The sequence below is a fragment of the Pelophylax lessonae genome (genome assembly GCF_965119305.1).
Source record: "Pelophylax lessonae genome assembly, chromosome: 1".
NCBI lineage: Eukaryota > Metazoa > Chordata > Amphibia > Anura > Ranidae > Pelophylax > Pelophylax lessonae.
This window is the reverse complement of record NC_138768.1, coordinates 526,829,682-526,849,758: the sequence shown is the minus strand read 5'-3', so window position 1 is coordinate 526,849,758 and position 20,077 is coordinate 526,829,682. Positions and strand designations below refer to the sequence as shown.

Sequence of the window (20,077 nt, the reverse complement as noted above, 5' to 3'; positions counted from 1 at the left end):
GCCCCACTGGTATATCAGTGGAATAAAGTTACAATATTAGGAGACTCACAGTGAATTTCTAATAGTATAGCACACAGGACTAAATCAGATTGGCATTGATGTTTCACATGATTTAATTTGGGTGGATAATTGAAAAATAAGTAGAACAGCAGAACACTGTGTGTCTTCCATACCTTGTGTATCCATTACATAATGAAACAGAGAACAGAGGACATTTTTTTGGGGCTTTTCGCATTTTTTTGCCGAAGTCCCTGAACACACCTCAATAAAAGCCCATGTGTTAATGCACACATAGGCTTCAAGTCCCAACTGCTCGCGATTGATGATGGGGCCAGGCGTCTGGCCCCGGCAGATGTCTCATTGCAGTGGGTGGACAGTATTACCTATTTGGGGGTGTGGGTATCCCGAACACCGACAGGTTTTTATTTCTCTTAACCTTGATCTGGTGGTTGTGGAAATTTGGGCCAGACTGAAGACGTGGGGGAACCTCCCGCTCTCACTGTTGGGTCGCATTAACCTGGTGAAAATGAGAATCCTCCCTAAACTCACCTACTTATTTCGCCACTCACCCCAATGGATTTCGAAATTGTTTTTTCTAACCTGAATAAGCTTTTCTCCTCCTTTTTATGGGGCTGCTGCCCCCCCCCCCCCCAATAAGCTCTCTACCCTCATGCGCCCCTTTCACAGGGAGGCCTGGCCTTTCCAGATTGTCACAAATTTTTTGGCCTCTCAACTAGTCACTGCGGTGTGGTGGTTGACCCTGACGCCTCTAATTCTGTGCTTGTGGTGGAGGCGGCGGTATTAGGGGAGGGGGAGGCATTGTTTCACTTACTGTTTCGGGGCCCTAAGGCTCCATATGCCCTAACTACCTCCATGAAAATGACCCTCAGGGCCTGGAGCTGGAGGCTTACCCAGGTACCACCGTCTCCCCCACACGCCTCTATGGATCAATACAACCCTGCAGCATCTGTTTCATCTTCCTGACCCAGCAGCCTGGACGAAATACGGTATTAGAAAGATCTCGGACTTAACTTCGGATCTTACCCTCCCTCCGTTTGCGCAACTACTCGCCTCCAATGATGTGCCGTCCTCCCATCTCTTTCGTCACCTGCAGTTGTCCCACGCCTTCAGAGCCCAGTTTCCCCCCGGGGTTTCACAGCTGGTGCAACCGGATTTGGAGCGAGTCTTGAGATTTGACTGCTCCGAGCGTGCCACTTCGGTTCTACATGCTCATCTCCTCCAAGTCTTCTCTCCGGAGCTCTCCAGCCTCCATTCTCGTTGGGCCCGAGATGTTCCGGACTTGGACTCAGAGGACTGGATACATATGTGGGACTTTCCCTTCAAGATCTTGGTTTCTCTTAAGAACAGATTACAATGTATCATGTCATGTTTTGTTTACTTTTTTTTTTATTGAAATCTCCCACCCGGTTCTACATCCACTGCATCACCGGCGCTTGCAGGGAAGGGAACCTGGAAGACGGATGCTGACATCGGCAGGAGGACATCAGGGGATTGTAGGGACAAGCTAAGTGTCACTACAGGGATACTACGATGTAACCCCGAGTATGGTGTGGGGTTACCGCTTTTGGTACTGAAAACTAACCCCAAGCCACACTCCGGTTTACTGCCAGGGAGGTTAATCCTTAATTTACTTTTTGGATAGTGGCCGTCCTGGAACTGCATGCTACCAGTGTAGCCCTGGCAGAGCTGATGTGGTCATATTCAGGGTCTCATCGGTGACCACCAAGACAATCCCAGAATATTCACCTAATAAATCTCATACTTCTATTCCAGAATGTACCTTTAAACACTGCCACTAAAGCTGTAGCTACAGATTCTACAAAGTGTAGTAAGCCATAGCAATTTCAATTCACTTTACTTACGTCAGTGCATAATAAAAAATTATTGGTTGAAACAGGTACTAAAATGACCCTTTGCCACACTGCACCTTGCACAGTCCAGTACAACGTATGCGCTCTAGGAGTAAGTGATGATTAGGTAAATATCACTGACCATTTATGGATAAATAAGTAATTTGCTGAAAGCAAGGAACTGCGAAGCCTGCCTTATGATGATGCATTTACATAGGCAGGGGACAGAAAAAAAAAAAAAAAGACTAGAAAAAGCAACTAGCAAAATGTAGTAATTCATTTAGGATGATATACAGCTACTGACAAAACAAAGAAACAAGAAAGGTCTAATAAGTCACACAAACCAAACAGACTCAAGCTATCTTTTATTTCTAAATGGAGTTATAAAAGGAGACTAAACATCAGATTGGCCGCCTTGACATAGACACTTCTTTGTTTCATTGTATATCAGTCCCAAAGGTTGCTTTGGTTCTCCAATCATAGCCAACATAATTAGGAGACCAAGTATATAAAAACTGGATTTAGGACGGTCACTGACTGATCCACTATCAGCATATTGTGATGATTCAGTCTGCTGTTATCAATTAAGCAGGAATGTCTCCTGGGTTCTCTCCTCTCACAGAATGGGTGAAAATAGTTTGTAATATAAGTGATACGAGGTAACATGGTGTCAGCATTTGGCAGGCTTTCAGGGATTACTTCCACATGTTCAGATTACTTGGTTCATTGAGTAACAAAAATGAGGTAATCACATTATTCGGCAATGCATAAATGGCCCTTGAGACTTTAGAAATGGTGCTTATTATATCTGCATAAAGACCTGTATATTTCACTTCCTGTGACTGTTCAACTGTTGAGCAACAGGAGATCAAGCAAGCATGGCTTTTGACAGCAAGTGACCATGTGCTGAATAAAAGGCTGAATAAAAGGCTTATTACACATAGGAAGATGCATATTTTTGCATAGACTTTAACCACTTCTGGACGGGAAGGTTTTACCCCCTTAATGACCAGGCCATTTTTTGCAATTTGGCACTGCATGACTTTAACTGGTAAATTGCTCAGTCATGCAATGCTGTGCCAAAAATAAAATTTATGTCCTTTTTTTCCAACAAATAGAGCTTTCTTTGATGGTATTTGATCACCTCTGCGGTTTTTATTTTTTGCCATATAAACGAAAAAAAGACGAAAATAAAAAAAAATAAAAAATTGGATTTTTGTCTTACCGCAAAATCCTTTTCTCTGATGTTCATTTATGGACACAGCTCCAGAATCTTCTTGACCATTGGGTTATGCCTACCCCTACAGGAGTAGGAAAAAGCTTTACTACGCCTATGGGGCAGTCCCAGGGGGATATACTCCCACTTCCTGCTATAGGCACTCAGTTTTGTTGCAAGCAGTGTCAGAAGAAATTACACTCCACTCAATAGAGGGGTGAGTGCTGTGTCCGTTAATGAACATCATCAGAAAAAAGGATTTTACGGTAAGACAAAAATCCAATTTTCTCTTTCGTTCATTGACGGACACAGCTCCAGAATCTTCAGGACCATTGGGACGTCCCAAAAGCAGTGGGTGGGAAAAAACACAGCAGAAACGTATTCCCAAAGACTAAACCTAGCCAGCCAGGTAACACAGAGCTTAACCAGTAACAACTGGAGCTCACCTGAAACATACACCTTCAAAAAGAGGACTAGTCCCTCAAACCGTAACTTGCAAAACCTTGCATTCAAAGCAGCATCCGCAGATGCCAGCACATCCACTTTGTAAAAATTTTGTGAAAGTGTGTACAGACGACCAGTGACCACCTTACAAACTTGCATAACTGACGCCTGATGGCGGAATGCCCAAGAAGCACTAATCACCTGCGTAAATTGTGCCTTAACAGGGAAAGGAGAACCTGACCCTTGATTTAATAGGCCTGCACCACCGTCAGTCTGATCCATCTGGAAATAGTCAAGGCAGCTCAGAGACCCTACGTTTAGAAGAAAAAGCCACCAAGACGGCTACCTTCTGGGACAATGTAAGCAGAGGAATCCCGCAAATATTTTTTAACGGCGGTTAAGGAAGAACTGACAGCACCAAGTTGAGATCCCACAAGGGCAAAGGAGACCGCACTGGGGTAGCCAATTGGTGAACCCCCTGAACAAAGGTGCGAACCAAAGAATGCGTACCCAAAGCACGCTGAAAGAACACCGCCAATGCCGAACCTGGCCTTTGATGGTACCTGAGGCCAGACGCTGCTCAACACCAAAGCCAAACTCGAGTCAAGGAAAAGGAGCGAGGGTGAACCCAAGAGATTCACACCCGTAAAGTACGCTCCTCAAATGCGATGGGAAATCTTCCTAGAAGTAGATTTACTAGCCTGCAGCAGCGTGGGAATCACTGATTCAGACAACCCACTATCCTTCAGCATCAGGCTTCCGACAGTCAAGCCGTTAAGTCAGTAACTGTAAGGCAAGATGGAAGATTGGCCTTAGGGCCAACAGATCTCATCTAGGAGGAAGTCTTCAAGGAGCATCGGCGACCAACTGTATCAGATTTGCGTACCAAGACCGGCGAGGCCAGTCTCGAGCCACTAGGATGGCCGTAATCCCTTCTACCTCAAACCTACGCAGGAATCCTGGCAGAAGTTCTAGAAGACAAAACACGTATAGCAGACGATACTGGCCCCAAAGGAGTCACTAGTGTGCCTGTGGCGTCAGCCAGAGGATCCCGAGACCATGCCACAAAACTAACTCCGTGACTGTTCTTGAATGGCCCAGCCAGAGCCCTGAGTTAAACCCAATTGAGCATCTCTGGAGAGACCTAAAAATGGCTGTCCACCAACGTTTACCATCCAACCTGACAGAACTGGAGAGGATCTGCAAGGAGGAATGGCAGAGGATCCCCAAATCCAGGTGTGAAAGACTTGTTGCATCTTTCCCAAAAAGACTCCTGGCTGTATTAGATCAAAAGGGGGCTTCTACTAAATACTGAGCAAAGGGTCTGAATACTTAGGACCATGTGATATTTCAGTTTTTCTTTTTTAATAAATCTGCAACAATGTCAACAATTCTGTGTTTTTCTGTCAGTATGGGGTGCTATATGTACATTCATGAGGAAGAAGAATGAACCTAAATGATTTTAGCAAATGGCTGCAATATAACAAAGAGTGAAAAATTTAAGGGGGTCTGAATACTTTCCGTACCCACTGTATATAAAACAAGATATATGGAAAATACAAAGCGTGATACCATACGGAAAATTGGGGGAAAGAGAAAAAAGTGGGAGGTTGCACTCACACATGAGATCCCATAAATCCAGTGCATCTCACATGAATCGCAGGTAGAGAAAAAAAGCACCACAAATCCCAGCAATACGCACACCCGTGAGTAATCACCAACACTGAACATCCAAATGTACCGCTTACCAGATGTATCTGGTCACCCAATCAAGGGATAGACCACTGCAGGCTTCATATACACTAATAAAAGTTCGCAGGGGGTGATGATTTATGTCAAGTATGCTGAGACATTCAAAGGGGCTCGATTTCCAAAAGATAAAAGGAAGGGGTACAGACATAGCGTGATACCGTTTTAAACTTAAAAACATTTATTAAAACAATTGCACTCACATAATAAGCATCAGAATATGCATGAATCCCAAACAGCTGCGTACAGAAACAAATGACAGCGTCCTCATAGGTAGTAGTAAGCCGGCTCTGGGGGCGTGGTAACATCACGTCTGACTCCACCCAACATGTTTCGTCATAGGCTTGACATTGTCAGGGGCGTGGATGTCAGGCGTGACTCCATGCCTATTTGTATACCCCACACAGATCGGGAGGCGGTAAGAACACCTGCCAGTTATGTTAATGGCCAAGGAAGGGTGGAAGTTCCCAGCAGTAAGGATTCAAGCAGACTCTAGACAAAGAGAAGAGAAGAGGGCAGAAGTAACAAATTCTCCATATTGGATTTCACTCCGCTGCGGCGGATCAAACCTCATATCCAACAGTACCTGCATATCCGTGGACAGAGAAAAAAATGTTCTCACAGGCTGAAGTAGGCATACACTTGGGATATCGATGGATTGATCTAAAATATATGTCCAATGCAAAACAACAATATTCGATCCGTCATACAGCTGGCAATAGCTCCCTCTGGAGGCCACAATGATTCATTAACTCACAGGAAATTTTTAGCCCTTACTCTCGCAGAGTCCTCAACTAAATGTCCCACAATTTGGCACAGCACAAAACATTAGAAGCTGCAGATGTATATGCATCCAAAATAGAAAACACATATCTAATCCTTATAAAAATAGGATTATATAACCACCAGACTCGTTTCTAAAATGGCATATTATCTGTGTATAACATATATAGAAACTATTACAATGAAAAGGATAGAAAATAAACAATTTAAAAAAAGGGTTTTCTTTATATAAAAAGGTATCTTATATGAAAAATGATCTTACGTCATTAACATTATGTGGCATGTAATAAATATATAAATCAACCCCAAAAAAATAAATTCTTAGGTTGAAAGGGATATGAATCTCTAAGATCTTGTTAATTATAAATCCCACTAAATTAGATGACAACCCCATCTAGTGGTCAAATTGAGGTACTGACTCTCGAAAAAAAAATTTTGCCCTATTCACATGATCTATAGGATTTTATCATATGCCTTTCCAGTAGGAAAAAGAGCAGAGCTATAGCTCTCTATCGGTCTGGATATATGTGTCCACTGTTATATATTCAACGTAAGAATATTATAATTCCATTAAAACCCAACGTGAAAAAAATGAAATATATGATTTAAAAACAAAGAGAAAATTTATATATATGGTTGGCCAAACAGGAAAAATAAAAAAAAACAACTGTTATTTATAAACAATTTACGTCCCACTCTATGTTTAAGCCGAAGGGGGCGTATGTTTTTAAACAATGTATCCACCCTGTTTCAGCCCACAATATTTCTCTTTTTGCATTTCAACCCCTCCGATGTGGTATGTGTTTATCAATGGCTACAAACAGTGTGTCTTTGGGGTTCTTATGGTGACATGTATCGTAGTGTTTAGACACACTGTGGCCTGGAAATCTTTTTTTAATATTTCCAACATGTTCGCCTAGGCAGACCTGTAAGGCCCTTATAGTGCGACCTATGTATTGTTTCCCACATTTACATTGGAGTAAGTAAACCACATTTTTTGTGGAACATGTGATAAAGGTGTTTACGTTATACTCTTTACCCGTTTGTTCAGAGCGGAATTTTTCAATTTTCCTGCCCTTAAATGAATTAATGGCACAGATGTTACACCTGCGACATGGATAATAGCCCTTCGTTTCTGAAAAAAAGATAGATTTCTTCGGTGGGTCTATCACATTTTGTGCTATTTTATGTCTCAACGAAGGGACACTCTTAAAAATTACAGCTGGTTTTTCTGGAAGTGTTGGGCCGAGGATACGATCCTTCTTAAAAGGAGTCCCAAAAAGCCAATTTTTGCGTCTACGACGTAACTGTACCTATCAAGAAGATTTTCTCAGACAAGCATCTGATCGGAGATTTAAATTCATTGATAAAGGGCACGATGGCAATTTTCTTGATAATACCATCAAAGAGGTTGTGGACTCTTTTACAACCTAGCGAACGTAGGAACCAGAACAATGATTCCTTCAAAAATACTTTTATTACATCTTTCTCCACACAACATTACCTCATAAAGAATATAATCAGGAAACATTGGCCGATTATTAAGAATGATAGTATCCTTGTCCCAACACTTCCAGAAAAACCAGCTGTGATTTTTAAGGGTATCCCTTCGTTGAGACATAAAATAGCACAAAATGTGATAGACCCACCGAGGAAACCTATCTTTTTTCAGAAATGAAGGGCTATTATCCATGTCGTAGGTGTAACATCTGTGCCATTAATTCATTTAAGGGCAGAAAAATTGAAAAATTCCGCTCTCAACAAACAGGTAAAGAGTATAACATAAACACCTTTATCACATGTTCCACAAAAAATTTGGTTTATTTACTCCAATGTAAATGTGGGAAACAATACATAGGTCACACTATAAGGGCCTTACAGGTCCGCCTAGGCCAGTCATGTCCAAAGTCCTGCCCGCGGGCCAGTTGCGGCCCGTCCTTTAGTTTTATGCGGCCCCCTGAGACACAGCTGACTTTTGTCAATGCCTTTCTCTCCGAGACTCCTCACATCCCCACCCCGATGCCGGTGCGATGGCTCGGGGGCAGGGCCTCTGGCCTCCCTCGGCAGCTCGGCTGCTCCCGAGTCCCGCTCCGCCCCCCGCTCGGCTCTATCTGCCCGGCGCCACCCACAACTGCGCGGGAGTGGGGAATAAATTTGAAAATTGCATGTCTTCTCTCCTTCACCGCACACAGCCACCAGTAAGAGCTGACCGAGGATCTTGTGGAGCTGACCGAGGAGGTGTCACTTCTACAATCCTACTGCCTGTTTCTGTAAGTGTATTCATAAAGCACTGATGCTTATTATTTCCTATATATATATATATATATATATATATATATATGTGTGTGGATGTGTGTGCGTGTATATATATATATATATATATATATATATATATATATATATATATATATATATATATATATATATACACACACACACACACACACACAGTATATATCTATAGGTGTGTGTATATTTAATTTTAATGGTTCAAATGTCAGGCAAAATGGTCGGCCCTCACGCATGTTCACTTCATCAAATCTGGCCCTCTTTGAAAAAAGTTTGGACACCACTGGCCTAGGCGAACATGTTGGAAATATTAAAAAAGGATTTCCAGGCCACAGTGTGTCTAAACACTACGATACGTCACCATAGGAACCCCAAAGACACACTGTTTGTAGCCATTGATAAACACTCCTGTGAGTTAATGAATCACTGTGGCCTCCAGAGGGAGCTATTGCCAGCTGTTTGACGGATCGAATATTGTTGTTTTGCATTGGACATATATTGTAGATCAATCCATCGATATCCCAAGTGTATGCCTACTTCAGCCTGTGAGAAAATGTTTTTCTCTGTCCACGGATATGCAGGTACTGTTGGATATGAGGTTTTATCTGCCGCAGCGGAGTGAAATCCAATATGGAGAATTTGTTACTTGCGCCCTCTTCTCTGTCTAGAGTCTGCTTGAATCCTTACTGCTGGGAACTTTGTCCCTTACTTGTCCATTAACATAACTGGCGGGCGTTCGTACCGCCTCCTGGTCTGTGTGGGGGATACAAATAGTTACATATAGTTACATAGTAGGTGAGGTTGAATAAAGACAACAGTCCATCCAGTTCAACCCGTGTAGGTGTGTGTGGCTGTAATCATCTCACATACCCCTGAATGTTCTGATCCTTGAGATGTACGTCTAATAGTCTTTTGAAAGCCACCATACTACCCGCAGAAACCACCTTTTGTGGTAGAGAATTCCACAATCTTGTAGCCCTAACAGGAAAGAACCCCCCACGTTGCCTGAGGTTAAAACGCTTCTCCTCTAATCGCAGTGTATGCCCCCGAGTCCTCATGCAATCCCTTGGACTGAACAGCTTTTTTTCTAAGCCGAGATCCCCATTGAGACATTTAAAAATTCCTATCATGTCCTCCCTCAGGCGTCTCTTCTCCAGGGAGAATAAATCAAGCGATTGCAGACGCTCCTCATAATTAAGGTCCTCCAATCCCCTAATTAGTTTAGTTGCCCTTCTCTGGACTCTCTCCAGCTCCAACACATCCCTCCTGAGGACTGGCGACCAGAACTGGACAGAATACTCCAGATGCAGTCGGACCAGAGTTTTATAAAGTGGAAGGATTATAGACTTATCTCTGGAGTACATCCCTTTCTTTATGCATGCTAATATTCTGCTGGCCTTGGCAGCTGCCGCTTGACATTGCATGCTGTTGCCTAGTCTATCATCAACCAAGACTCCCAGATCTTTCTCCATTTTTGATTCCCCCAAGGGTTCCCCTCCTAATGTGTATTGTGCTTTTATGTTTCTAGTCCCCAAGTGCAAAACCTTAAACTTCTCCATGTTAAACTTTATTTGCCAAGTCGTTGCCCACTCCGTTATTTTGTCCAGGTCATCCTGTAGGATATCTGCTTCATGCTGTGCAGTTATTGCCCTGCCCAATTTTGTGTCATCTGCAAAAACTGATATCGAACTACTGATCCCGTCCTCAATGCTGTTTATGAATAAATTGAACAAGGTTGGTCCCAGGACTGAGCCTTGGGGGACCCCGCTTACTACCTCAGACCAGTCTGAGTATGCGCTGTTTATTACCACCCTTTGGACATGCCCTTTTAGCCAGTTCCGTATCCAAGAGCAAACTCTGCTGTCGATACCTGCAGACCTTATTTTATAAATTAAGCGCTTATGGGGAACTGTATCAAACGCCTTAGCGAAATCTAACTACACCACATCCACTGGTCTGCCCCTATCTAGCTCACAGCTCACCTCCTCGTAGAATGTTAAGAGATTGGTTTGACAAGAACGCCCATTTGTAAACCCGTGCTGGTTACTGCTGATGATGCCTTGCCTTGTCTTTAGCAAACTCTACGATATAGTCCCTTATCATCCCCTCCAGAAGTTTACATACTACTGATGTCAAACTGACAGGCCTATAAATTTTCCGGTATATGTCTATGACCCTTTTTGAATATCGGAATCACGTTTGCTTTCCTCCACTCCCCTGGTACATCTCCTGTCCTAATACTGTCAGCAAAGATCAGGAACAGTGGTCTAGATATAACCTTACTGAGTTCCTTGAGTACTCTCGGATGTATGCCATCCGGGCCTGGTGATTTGTTTGTGTTAAGTTTATCCAGCCTTTCCCCGATTTCACCCTCTGTTAGCCATAGTGGCAAGTCCTGTGTATTACTACTAACCATACAGTCATGGTCAGTGTACCCCTCCGTTTCCTGTGTAAATACTGAAGAGAAAAAAAGCATTCAGCACGGTTGCTTTTTCAGTGTCCTCTGTAACCATCCTCCCATCATCGTCAATTATGTGTGCAATATGCTCTGCCCTAGTTTTTTTGGTGTTGATATATTTAAAGAATTTGGGTTTTTTTTACTATCCTCCGCTATTTGTCTCTCAAAGTTTATTTTAGCCATCTTGATTTCGTGTTTACTCTTCTTATTTGCCTCCTTGTATTGGTCGAAAGCCAATACTGTGCCCTCTGATTTATATTTCCTGAAGGCCAATTTTTTTTATAGGCGTAGAGTCACGTCTGACAGCCATGTCCCTGACAACAACAAGCCTATGACGAAACGCGTTGGTTGGAGTCAGACGTGACATAACCATGTCCCCAGAGCCGGCTTACTACTACCTATGAGGACGCTGTCGTGTGTTTCTGTACGCAGCCGTTTGGGATTCATGCCTATTCTGATGCTTATTATGTGAGTGCAATTGTTTTAATAAATGTTTTTAAGTTTAAAACGGTATCACGCTATGTTCGTACCCCTTCATTTTATCTTTTGGAAATTGAGCCTCTTTGAATGTCTCAGCATACTTGACATAAAGCATCACCCCTGCAAACTTCTATGAGTGTATACGAAGCCTGCTGTGGTCTATCCCTTGATTGGGTGACCAGATACATCTGGTAAGTGGTACATTTGGACGTTCAGTGTTGGTGATTACTCACGGGTGTGCGGATTGTTGGGATTTGTGGTGCTTTTTTTCTCTACTTGCGATTCATTTGAGATACACGGGATTTATGGAGTCTCATGTGTGAGTGCAACCTCCCACTTTCTCTTTCCCCCAATTTTCCGTACGTTATCACGCTATGTATTTTTCATTTATCTTGTTTTATATATGATCTCGGAATTCTCTGATCACATGCTACTGAGTGCCTGTTGCCTGATATCGGTGAGAGGTGAACTGGGTGGATCCTGCCAATACACTCCTAAAGCGCACTGAGGTTTATCCATTAATTTGGATGACCAACTATATCTGGTAAGCGGCCCCCCTTTTCTGATTTTCGCCTGTGTGCCCTTTTGCAATATCAATCTACGGAGCAGCACCTACAAGTTTGAATTTGCTACATATATAAAATATTTCTTTCAATAATACGAATCACATTCAGATGCTGGAATTGAATATTTTATTTGTGCACATATTTGTTGGGACTATTTTTTAAGAATTTACGGACTATTATTATTATTATTTTTTTGATGTGTTGGACATCACTTGTTGCATACTCATTTTTCTATTATGTATACATGTGTGGGTTAAGCGCTACACATATATTATTACCAATTTTGCAGGATTCTCTATAGGACCATGTGTGCAGCTTCCCTCTTCTTTCATTGTTACACCTTTATATTATTTATTTTTTACACCTTGGTTACACTATTTTTTTTTAAGGTCCTCCCCGCACAACAGCCGTCCACACCGTCGGGACCCACCACCCCCGCCCCCTTAGTGGCCTAAACGCACTGCCAGCCACCCCACACACACACACAAACCCCCCCCCCCGAGGGGGGGGGTGGGGGGGAGAGGGACACCACCAGAGGGGTGTGCACAGAGGAACAGAGGGGAACCCAGAGCAATGGGGGTCCGACCGTCCCAGGGAGGGGCCCGCATCCACCCCAGAGTCAGCCATGAGGGAAAGGGGGGAAACATGTACTCACCATACCTGAACAGAGCGGGCGCCAGTGTCCTACTCCTGTAGGGGGCAGTAATACCCTACGGCAGCCCTCAAAAATTCCACTCGCCTGCTCGCATTTTGCGAGTTGATTGATGAGCAGGGCGAGTAAGAACAGGGCTGTGCTGTAGGGGGAATATGCAGCTCCTCTCCTCCTCCTGTCACAAGTCTGTGTGTGTTTCATAGCCCAATGAGCAGCTTCCTCCCCCCCTCCAGGAAAGGGAGAGACTGCATCTGCTCTGCTTTCTCCCGCCCCCCTCTCTCTCTCTCCCTGTCCCCGCCCACACACTCAGTGCAGCCGTGCCTGTGTGAAGCTATGTGGGGGAAAGTTTCATTAGCAGCTAGCAGCTACATGGTGAACATTGAGTAAGATGAGCACTGTGACCGGACTTACTCCTACGTGGGCGGGACTGAACACACAACACACTCGGCAATAGGCCAGTATGGTGAGGAGGTGGAACGCACAGCTGCTTCCGAGGTGGTTAGTGTGCGTTCCACCATGTAGCAACCAACAGCATGCGGACATCTCATTCATCCACCCTTATACTTGGCCCCCCTCTGAGACCTGCAAACTACCCAGGACTAATGGAAAGGTACTGTACTCACTACTTGAATGTACACTGGCAGGAGGTCTCCCCATCCCCCTCACACTCTCAGACAAACTTCTACAGGTGGGATTGTTAAGTCTGATCTAGCACACATACACTTCTCCTAAAAAGGTCAGCCTGTTACACATATATTGCTTTCTGTGTATTAAGCCCACTGTCCTTTTACACTATCTAAGCAGCAAGTACATTGTACACGGGCTTGATACTCTGGCTCACCTGTACAGGTTTGGCAATTCTGATACATTGATCTAGAACCCCCCTGCAGGATACACTTCTTCCATCTGTTTTGTGACAAGATGAATCCGGTTATGTATTCTGGATTGCACACCACCGATGCATTGATCTGGAAAACCCCCCTGTTGGATACACATCTCCCATTTGGTTTTGTGACCAGATAAATCTGGATACATATCATAGATTGTACACCACCATCCCTGAGCACAATACTCCATGACTACACATTTTTCATGACTGCATGCATTTATCTACATCTAAAATGGAAGATCATGAATCTCCATGTCTGCATATGTTTCATGACTGCACTTATTTGCATCACAAAACTTAAGATCATAAATTTCCATGGCCACACAATTCTCATGACTGCTTTTATTTGCATCAAACAGCCCTCTCTCTCCCTGTCACCCCCTCCCCCCACCCCCTTGTCTCTCTGTCAAACCCCCTCTCTCTCTCGGTTGTTGTTGTTAATATTTATTTTTGTAACTTAATTCTGAATAAAACATTTAACAGTGTTGTTTTATGAGATATTTTATGAGGGCGTGTTTAGGGGCGGAGCAGGGTAGGGTTTGGGTGGGGCAACAAGTGGCGAGTAACTCTTAAGGCCTGGCTAGTAGCTGAGGACTTGAAATTTTGAGCCCTGCCCTACGGATATCAAGAGATGGAATCTGCATCTGTCTGCGATAGAGAAATTACATTTTCTACTTTTTCTTATAAAATAATATCCAAAAAATAAAATTTTTGTCATAATTTAGTCCAAAATGTATTTAGCTACATGTCTTTGATAAAAAAAAATCTCAACTAGCAACTAGCAAAGGGATTTATGTCTTACCGTAAAATCCCTTTCTCTGATGTTCATTGACAGACACAGCTCCATAGCTTCTTGATCATTGAATTATGCTGCCCCCTACAGGAGTAGGACACTAGGCGGAAAAAAAATGACTGACCTAGGGCGCCTACTCCCATTTCCTGCTATAGGACTCCAGTTTGTAACCAGCAGTGTCAGAAGAATACATAACCAAACTCAACAGAGGGGTGAGTGCTGTGTCCATCAATAAACATCAGAGAAAAGGATTTTACAGTAAGACAAAAATCCAGTTTCCTCTTTCGTTAATTGGCCAACACAGCTCCATATCTTCTTGACCGTTGGGATGTCCCAAAGCAATGTCAGCAAGAGGGGTGTGAAAAAACACAGCCGTAAACAGAATTCCCAAAGGGCTAAACGTAGCCAACCAGGTAACCAAAGCGCATATCCAGGAACAACTGGAGCTCACTTACCATGGAAAAATACACCCTCAAGAGGCACGAGCCTGCAAAACTTGCGGCCAAAAGCAGCATCCGCAGATGTGAGGACATCCATCTTGTAAAACCACTTGCAGGGACATCAGTTTCACATCAGGTGATTGTGAACAATGCATAAACTGCTGCAGTAGTGCACTCACTCACTGCAATGATTTTAAATCACTACTGCACTCAGTGCAAAACTGCTAGAAAAAAAGCTAGACAAAAGCTAGGCAGTGGATTGGAGTGGACACTAGTACTACTACACTTTCAATACTCCCAGTTAAGTATAACAATATTACAGTGCAGAATATTTTCATATATTGCTGCCACATTAACACGCTCACTTGGTACAGGAGAGGAAAGCGGAGCAGAGAGGTATCTTCTAGCATGAGAGGCAAGTCTTTTGTAGTGTGCCTCATTTTATTTCAACCACTGAAGAGGATCACCACTTCTGTCAATTACTGGTTCCTTCAAATAGAGATGACATTCATCATCCAGGCTCATTATTGCAGATTCAGAAGAATCCTTTCCATGAGGCCCCAATAAAACACTGAACATGCCATCAATTTGACCACAATGAAGTTGCCAGCTTTTTGGACATTTTTTTGTTTTTTGCAGCATTCTGCTCTTCCGGATTATAAAAATGCTGTTCTGGACTTGACTTTTCGGCAGGAACCTCCTGCACCTCCTGTTGAATATCTTCTGTCAGCCATTGTTTTGCCTTGGCCAATACATCATCACAAGAGAAAACAGGTTATTTTTTCGAGGATCCAAAAGACTTGCCAGCACAACATTTTTAATCTCTTCATGCTTCTCAAAACATATCAATCAAAGCTCTCTGGCTTGACAGACCATCATTTCCAAGTTGGAGGGTGTTGTGTGCCATGCAACTGAGGTCTGACACATCAGCAAGCCTCATTCCTTTCCGCATGTTTGCTCCGCTGTCTCAAAGGAGCATTCCCCAGTCTTCAAGCATGCCTAGAAACCTTTCTCTACTGTACAGTGTGGTATCCTTGCTTCACTTTTGTATTCAACACCAATTGCCTTTTTGTCCATCCGCTGTCAATGAAGTGGCATGTAAGTATAATTAGTGACTCTGTTTGTCCTGACCAGCGGTCAGTCATGAATGAGAGTGAGTTGCCAGCATTCACTGGTTGCAGCATAGCCTTTACTTTATCAACGACCTTTTGGTGTATCTTTCCCAGCATTTCGGTTTGATAATACTTCTCACTCTTCAGTGTGTACCTTGGCTCAACTATGGACATCAGACACCATTGTAAATCGCTGGTTATCAGTGACCATCATCTGATTACTCGGTCCAGCAGTTTGGATTTTCCATCTGAATTTATCCACCTGTTTTTTTTATGAAACATATCTCTTATTGTTGACTGGGATAGTGAAGGAGGTATTTCACATTGTGATTCATTTTGTTTTTTCTGGGCCGCATGATATAATTCATCATGATGAACTCTTAGATGGGCCCAAAGATTTGAAGTATTTTTGGTTTTTGCAGTTACTGATCCCATGCTTAAATGGTTTGTGCATGTGTTGCACACTGCTGCTTTTCCTGGAGATGGTTGAGATGAGAGATAGTCCCAGACCATACTTTTACTTTTTTCTGTCTGCATCCATCTCCATTGCAACTTGAAAGAGACAATAAGGTTAAAACAAATGCTGGCTGGCTGGCTGCTGGCACCCTGCTGTGGGTGGCTGGCTTGCACCCGCTTGTGGGGGTGGCTGGCTGGCTGGCACCCTGCTGAGGGTGGCTGGCACCCTGCTGTGTGTGGCTGGATGGCTGCTGGCACCCTGTTGTGGATGGCTGGCTGGCCGTCACCCTGCTGTGGTTGCTGGTTGGCTATCACCCTGTTGTGGGTGGCACCCTGCTTGCTGGCACCCTGCTGTGGGTGGCTGGCTTGCTGGCACCCTGTTGTGGGTGGCTGGCTTGCTGGCACCCTGTTGTGAGGTGGGTGAGTGGCTTGCTGGCACCCTGTTGTGGGGTGGGTGAGTGGCTGGCTGGCACCCTGCTGTGGCTGCTGGCTGGCTGTCACCCTGTAGTGGGATGGGTGGGTCACTGGCTTGCTGGCACCCTGCTGTGGCTGCTGGCTGGGTCACTGGCTTGCTGGAACCCTGCTTTGGGTGGCTGGTTTGCTGGCACCCTGCTTTGGGTGGCTGGCTTGCTGGAGCCCTGTTGTGGGTGGCTGGCTTGCTGGAGCCCTGTTGTGGGTGGCTGGCTTGCTGGAGCCCTGTTGTGGGTGGCTGGCTTGCTGGAGCCCTGTTGTGGGTGGCTGGCTTGCTGGAGCCCTGTTGTGGGTGGCTGGCTTGCTGGAGCCCTGTTGTGGGTGGCTGGCTTGCCGGAGCCCTGTTGTGGGTGGCTGGCTTGCCGAAGCCCTGTTGTGGGTGGCTGGCTTGCCGGAGCCCTGTTGTGGGTGGCTGGCTTGCCGGAGCCCTGTTGTGGGTGGCTGGCTTGCTGGAGCCCTGTTGTGGGGGTGGGTGGCTGTCCCCCTGCTGTGGCTGCTGGCTGGCTGTCACCATGTTGTGGGTGGCTGGCTTGGTGTCATCAAGTTGTGTGTGGCTGGCTTGATGGCACTCTGTTGTGGGGTGGGTGGGTCGGTGGCTGGCTGCTAATACCCTGTAGTGGATCGGTGGCTGGCACCCTGTGGTGGGTGGCTGGCTGGCACAGGGGCTGTGGGTGGCTGGCACAGGGGCTGTGGGTGGCTGAGGCCAGGGTCTGTGGGTGGCTGGCTGGCACAGGGCTGCTGTGGGTGGGTGTCTGGCTGGCACCAGACTGCTGTGGGTAGCTGGATGGCTGCTTGCTGCCAGTCCGTGGCGATGCGGAATTGCGGATGCACAGCACAGTGCCCTGTGACTGCACACTGTCTGAGGCGAGGGAGGCGGCCTAAGAAGGCAGAATGTGTATAATTATAGGCCCAGCGCACGGTGACATGTGGAGCAACCCACGCAATGGCGTCACATGTGCGTGTAAGATCGGTAGTATCGGCAGGTTCCAGGGCCGATACCGATATATTGGGAAAAGTGAATATCGGCTTTGCCTACATAGCAGATTCCTCCATTTGCATCAATGTGGAAAAGTGTTATAAAAAATATATGGTGAAGCAAAGAGGAGATCCGCCCTCGGTTTCCACCCTAAACCCCTACGCTTCACCATATATGCTCTTTTTATAAACTGCGGTGGTGAAATCACCTCTTACAGCACTGCAATCATCGATTTACGTATATGCTGAGAGCAAAGGCTGTTGCTGTTAGAATAAACAAATCAGTGCTGCAGTTGATGGGCGTACCTGCAAAGCAAACAATGGTTAACAATAAAACAGTAACAATAAAACATTACAATAGTATACAGTGCAGTAAAACAGTAGAATGGTGGTATCTGCAAAGAAAACTATGATTAACAATAAAAAACACAGCAACAATAAAACATTACATTTTAATAGCATACGGTACAGTAGAATGGTGGTATCTGCAAATAAAACTTTAGTTAACAATGAAAAACAGTAACAATAAAACATTACAGTATAATAGTATATTGTAAAGTACAGTAAAAGAAAGCGTAGAAAAGTAGAGTAAACAGAAAATCAACTTGACAACTATTTTTGTTTTTTTATTTATTAATTTTTTGTAACTTCTTTTTATATTTCTTTTTTGTAACTGTAAAAAAACTGTTGCAGGCTGGGGATTCTCAAAATGCGATAGCCAACATCTTTTGAGACCCTGTGTGAAAGTGTGGTAGGGATGGAAACAGTCCCCGAAGCAGAGACCAGGTTGGCCAGGACAGGAGGGACCAAAAACGCGCGTTTCACGCCTATATCCGCGCTTTCTACAGACACATTTTCTTTGGGATGCTCTTTGGGTAGGGGGAACCAGAAAGGACATCCGGAAAATGCCTCATGCAGCCGGCTCACTGCATCTGGATTGGGAATTTAGGCCACTGCACCTTTTGCCCTGCCCTGTCTGGCACACTTGATGGGGAGAAAGTGTTTGAAAGCAAGGTGGCCAGAAAATGTCATCAGGGACTCATCAACACAGACAGCTTGTTGGGGACCCTTGAAAAAGTTACATGGTTTGTGACGCAACGCGTCGGGAGGCATCAGGTGACGTCACTTCCGGTTTCACGGCCGTAACCGAAAGTACTTCGGAGCATTTTACCGCGATTGTGTGGCTGCTTGTTTGCATTTTTTTGAATGGGAGTGTTCCTCTATTACTTTAATAAATATATTTTAGACATACTTCACTATGGATATCATTATATTTCTTTGAGCTAACTGGGAGCACTGGAGCATTCGTTAAGAGCGGCAGATATTGATGTAGCAGTGGATGCCAGAAAAACCAGAACCCCTCACAGTGGATGCCAGCAAATTTACAAGCCCACAAGACAAAAGAGATTATCCAGCGTCCCCATCCCAGGGTCTATACCAGCGGAAGCGCCTTTAATGGTGCAATGTGAGGTGAGCGGCCATTGCACTTAGTTTGTTTTTGCTCACTCCGGATCACATCACTGGAATCACACAAAACTGTCATAAAGAAGAATAAATCACCAATAGTCACTTTAATTATTTATTTATTCTTTTGCACATGGACTTTGTCTGATCACCAATAGTCACTTCAATATATTGTTTACACAGGGAAATTATTTATTAAATTATTTATTTATTGAAAAGATTAATATCACTTTCACTGACTTTTAGCGCCAATTTGCACATTTATACATGTATGAACTATATTGATTTTTATCCACGTATATATTTTTATTCATATCTTTTATTGTCTATATTTATGCACATAGATCATCATTGAGATATACTGATCACATATATTCATGAACACTTTCTGATTACTATCCATGAAATCAATGGTTTGCTTTGGATGCTGACAGCCATTTGCGATTTTTATCGCATGGTGTGAATTTTTAGTTGGCTCATCCTTCATATTAGATTGGCGATTGACATTGGTTGGATTATTTATCTCATTGCGATTCAGATCGCATGATGCGATTTTTTGGTTCATTTTAATATTCCAGTAAGTTTTTTTTTTTTTTGAACATTGGGTTGTATATGATCCCTTGTCTATTAGACATCATGCAAGTTAGATTTATTGCTTTTATTCATTTAATTATCCTTTTATTGATCCATTCATCATTCATAATTTTCTACCCAGGATTTTAGGCTATTATGCACTGGTATTTCACTGACTTTTAGCGCCAATTTGCACATTTATACATGTATGAACTATATTGATTTTTATCCACGTATATATTTTTATTCATATCTTTTATTGTCTATATTTATGCACATAGATCATCATTGAGATATACTGATCACATATATTCATGAACACTTTCTGATTACTATCCATGAAATCAATGGTTTGCTTTGGATGCTGACAGCCATTTGCGATTTTTATTGCATGGT

General features: G+C 43.8%; 1 protein-coding gene across 1 annotated transcript in view; it reads right to left on the bottom strand.

The window, feature by feature from the left end:
* The window catches only part of GTF2E2 (general transcription factor IIE subunit 2), a 194,267-nt gene that overhangs the window by 114,912 nt on the left and 59,278 nt on the right, over positions 1-20,077 (bottom strand). The window lies entirely within an intron of this gene.